Genomic DNA, 5,285 nt, shown 5'->3' on the forward strand with positions numbered 1-5,285 from the left:
GTCGTGAAAAATTTAAGAGACATTTTAAGCAAAGCAGAAAAGCTGAAAATCAGTGAAACTGCAAAATGCCTTACCAAAACCCAAACAAATCAGCAGAAGAGATTCCATGTAACCATTTCCATTCATCCACATATAACAGCAGATGCCATTGCCGGTGCTATCCATCATCACAAGAACCGTGCCGTCACCCCTATTGCACTGTCTGTAGACACATGCAAAAGAGGTGCGAGTTGTGTGGCGAAATAACCATAAGTGCAGACATAAAAGAAAATAGTTATGTTGCAAAAGAAGCTCATTGGTTGTAATCGGAAAGGAGAGGAGCCAACACTTGCCCGAAATGAACAGCGCATAAGTATGGTCCCAAGAAACAGCAGACAAGCACAAAGAACTCAGAGAAAACTAGTTTTACTCAAAAGCGGCGAAATTAGAATTTACAAACAATTCTAAATTTATCTAGATGTAATTTACAAATATTTTAAGTATTAAAGTGCTTAAATCGATATAAACAATAAAAATACAATTACAATTTTTGTACATACTTTCAATCTGAATGGTCATATTTATATGATGGCAGTTTAAGAGAATTTCCCAAATACTTATAAAATGCGATTTAGGGCCGTTTTCTCGAGTAGTTTTTAAGATTTAATTGCACTTTAAAAACAACACTCTAATGTTGGAGAATATACTTGGAATGTATGTACTAGTAATATAGAAGTATTACATATTTGACGTATTTATATAATTATATGTATATACAATATATATAGCATATAGTACTATAAACACGAATTTATATCTTCAAATTATTATGACCAAATAAAAGTAAAAAATTTATATCAAATTTAATCCATGTTGTTTACTTTTTACCATACTCTTGAATATTATGCCCGTGATGGGCAAAATTGTATTTACTAAAGATCAAGTATTCAGTAGAAAAGCTGTTTGGTTATTTATGTTGTAGTAAATAATCAACTACTCAAGTAATTTGGATGTGACAAAAAATAATATTTCGCAGTCCCATAGAATTTCGATGCTCGTTACGGTTCAGGGGAGGCTCGCTTATCAAAAGCCGAATGTAGGGGCCAAGAGAGCTTTCTTCTTGAACCTAGGATCTACTAAGGTGAAAACTTTTAAAATAATATTTTACTGTTGTGATAAGTTCAAGTTTTTTAATTTCCCGCCTAATGTCCTGATTTCTACAAAGTTGACCATTTATAAATTTTTAATTTAAATATTATTAAGCGCTTGTTTGTACATCGCTCATATAATAATGTTCCTTTACAAAAAAATTAAGCTACCAATGAAGAAAATCGATGGATAAATAAGAAACGATTGAGTGGTGAAATGAAAATGCGCAACGATTTTGTTGTGTGAAATATGACCAGATGTACATGGCGTATGAGTAACTCATTGATAGCTTAATTTTTGTTGTAACAAAACAGGCTTTAACACAAATGCAAAAAACTTACACAGAATCTGTTATTTTTTTAATTTCTTCTCTATAAAGTTTGATTTTTTTTCAACAAAAATCCAGAAAGACTGGAATGAATCATATTAATTACTCAAAAGTTCTCAGGCCTATTGAAATATGATGTAATTGCGGTTTATGAAGAATTTCGTTAGCTTTCATCTGCCGTATTTCGTATTATATACCTGATTAAGTGGAACCACCTTGTTTTGAGCTGAATAACGGTAAATTGAAAGAAGTTAAAAAGTCGTAAGTTCGGGCGGAGCCGAACATTTCACCTTTCCGCTTTCAACTACCGCTACATGGTAAGCAGGGGTGATTTTACCCCTATTTCAAACATCTTCGATAGGATGTTCAGTTAGACATAATGAGATAATAATGTTACTTCTTTTCAAGGGATTGTTGTTATGTATCAATTTTGAGTAAATTAGCGTCCTTAAATTTCGAAATATCGAAGTTTCAAGCATTTCTGAAACGTACCGTTATATGAAAAGTGGGCGTAATTTTAGGCGGATTTCAATAATTTTCAACGTTTTGCTTTTATCTGGCAAGCACAATAATCGTACCGAGTTTGGTACAAATTGATCGAACGGTTACCGTATGTGGACATAAGTGGGCGGGGCCACGCCCCCATTTTCCAAAATTTTATTATAAACGCGTTTTTTGCTAAATAATTATTGCAAACATCAATTTTGAATAAATTAGCTGTACTATTTACTGATTTAACGAAGGCTTTGTATTTCTCTAAATTACTGTTATTTGGGATGTGGGCGTGGTTATTGCCCGATTTTAAAAATTTTCTGCCGTTTTGGTATATTTTACCAAGGCCAAAAACTGTGCCAAGTTTAGGAGAAATTGGTTATCCGCTGTACCAAGATATACACATGTAATCATAAGTAGGCGTGGCTACGCCCATTTTCCAAAAATTTTCTAATATTCTTATTATATATATAAAAGTCATTGTAAATATAAATTTTTAGTGAATAAGCTTCAGTAGTTACTAAAATATCGCAGTTTTCGTATTTCTGAAAACTACCGTTATATAGGAGGTAGGCGTGGTTATCGTCCAATTTTGCCCATTTTCAATACCAATCGTCCTACGCTGAAAAGAAGTAAACATACCAAGTTTCGTTAAGATGTCTCAATTTTTACTCGAGTTATTGCGTGCAAAGCCGGGCAGACGGACGGACGGACGGACGGACGAGCGGATGGACAGACAGGCTTAATAGATTTCTTTTTTCATTCTGATCATTCTGGTATACATTTGTCTATATCTATCTCGATTCGTTTAAATATCGAATTCGATAACATATCCTTCCCAAAGAAACGTTTTACAATCCTTTCCTCGAGAGTTACATTTAAATTGTACAATAACTTTTTAAAAAAATATATCGACTTTTTAACTTTTCACCACTGATACATACATGTCCTATGCATGGATTTTTTAGAAGGCTTTCCCCGCTCTCGCTGCAGGATTCAAGCCAGTTTTGTCTCAGAAAAGGAAGCGCTGGAAATTAAAAAAAATAATAATTTTACCGTCTTCCTTGCATAAAAACATAAATTGCAAAGAGTATCATTTTAAAATTTGGTGCCATTATTTTAACCACAGCTGTATGTATAATATTATTGTGCATCAAACCAATGCTTACGTGCTGAAAGCATTTCACATGCCCATTGTAATGTTATCGCGCCTTTATCGTCGCAATCGCCACGTTGGTCGCAGAAATTACTGGCATTCAGGCATCCAGAAACTTTATGGAAGCGTAAGCATACGCGCCTGAACTACAGTTTCGTCTGCCTGTACCACCTTTGTGCGCTTATTTTGTTGAGAAACAGAAAACGAAAACAAAACCCAAAGACCAGATCATTCCAATACAAACGCGTTAAGTTACTCGCTCCGAAAATTGCAACAGCGAATAAAAAAGTGGTGGACAATTAAGGGTGAAAATGAATTACGTATCCGGCTAAATGTGCACTCCGGTTGCGGTACACTAAAAAAGAAAAAATGTAATATACTAAATACAAAATATCTGCGAATGGCATTCGAGATTTTCGAAGCACTAAAACATCGACTGCTACCTTAATGTCAGTGACCACTACTTGAAAAACACTGCAGTGATCTTGAATCCCAATTGAAGTTTGATAGAGAGTTTCCTACAAAAGAGCGAATGTTCCTTCAAGTTTGGATCCATCTCATCCCTTAAGGATGTGAGTGCAAAACGAGCAAGCGTGTGTTTTTAAGGGTAAAATCGAGTTATTCTAGAATATTACAGTTACCGCACTCTCAATTAAGTACCCGGTGTCCCTAAGCCTGATTGCAGCTCTTGCTAAGAGAAGGCGATACCCAGAATGAGAGTGGTCCTATGTATGTGTCGAACTGCTAATTCCGATAAGTACGGTTCGTTGTACCCCCCAAATCTCTGACTGCCGTAGTCTTTACCACTCACCAAGAGTGCAACATCCTCGGCAACCCAACGCCTCTTACAGAAATTAATATGGAGAATGCTCAGCCTTTCTGCATACCTACTTGCGAATGATCGGAAAATCCTTAGCTAATACATTTTGTAAGTTCTGGTAATTCCGGGTTTGGTATACTATCTCTGAGGACCTTCGCAAGCGAATCAATTAATTTGGCTTCCCTTTTTCAGATTTGTAGGGTACACACAGTATGTGAACTGCCGCTACCGAAGCAGTAACAAATTACAAATTTAATTGGTAGAATGGGATAGCGAAAAGAGTGCTCCAGAAGTCTATCGCTTCAATGCTCGCTCGCCAATAGCATAGTGTGTTTATTATTTTAGTCGCTTGAATGAAGAATTGTCTGTGTGTAACTTTCGAGAGCACCGCAGCTAGTATATAAGCAGCAAGGGACGTCCTCAGAGCTCAGTAAAAATTATGCATTTGAGCAGAATACTACTAAGCAAATAAAAAAAGCAAACAGTAAAACCAAAAATTAAGTGCAATTTTCAAAAAGTTCTTACCAAGAACTGAACCAACTCAAGCAAAGGAAGGAAGCAGAAGATTAGGAGGCAATGAACAAAGCTACAGATCACTAAACCAGCAAGATGCCTAAACAAATCCCAATTAAACCACCAGCACAGATGCCCTGCGCACACTGGAACCACTTTCCCATGCATCCACGCGTGATGATTGCATTCAGCAGCATAATCAAAGGCTCAGACGGCCCATTACCGCCGCCACCATCACCGGGGTCTTACTCCTATTGCAGTGCCTGCAATGCCATGCAAAAACTATGTATAAAACCTCAGCGCAGCGCAAACGTGCAGACATAAAAGTATGTAAATAAATAGCTATTTCGCAAAAACAGTTCTTGCCTTGTAATTGGGAAAAGTTGATTGCGGAAGACAATAAATAACAGAAATAAGGAGCACATACGGCCATCAAGAAGCAGCAGAAAGGCGCAAAGAATTTAACGAGTCAATTACTTCTCCTCAAAAGCGGCTACATCGAATTTAACAAACAATTCCAAATTTATCTACTTAGATGTAATTTAAAAATATAAATTTTTACAACTACCTCAACGTGTATATCGGGCGCGTAACAATTAAGTTTAGAGGGCAACAGCTAAAATGCTTAGGAGTGCGTATTGTTGTGTAGCAAGTAGTACGAGCATTAAAGTACTTAAATCGATATAAACAGAGTAAATATAAGTATAATTTTTATATACCGTTATAATGACGTGACTAGATATTTACGTGCACACATGTACATACATACATATACATATTTAACTACGACTATAGGGGGTTTCCATATATAGGGTAGTGGGAAAAGTCACGAAAATCTTAAAAGTCTC

At 36.0% G+C, this 5,285-nt stretch overlaps 1 long non-coding RNA gene across 1 annotated transcript; it reads left to right on the forward strand.

Moving 5' to 3' along the window:
* Window positions 1-2,605: 2,605 nt before the first annotated feature.
* On the forward strand, window positions 2,606-4,515 carry LOC108369980 (uncharacterized). Its single transcript, XR_001848584.1, has 2 exons — window positions 2,606-4,032; window positions 4,117-4,515. It is a non-coding gene; the product is annotated as an uncharacterized LOC108369980 (long non-coding RNA).
* The last annotated feature ends 770 nt before the right edge of the window (window positions 4,516-5,285 follow it).

The sequence above is a fragment of the Rhagoletis zephyria genome, unplaced genomic scaffold (genome assembly GCF_001687245.7).
Source record: "Rhagoletis zephyria isolate East Lansing unplaced genomic scaffold, Rhagoletis_zephyria_1.1 Rzeph_scaffold_03941, whole genome shotgun sequence".
NCBI classification, from domain to species: domain Eukaryota; kingdom Metazoa; phylum Arthropoda; class Insecta; order Diptera; family Tephritidae; genus Rhagoletis; species Rhagoletis zephyria.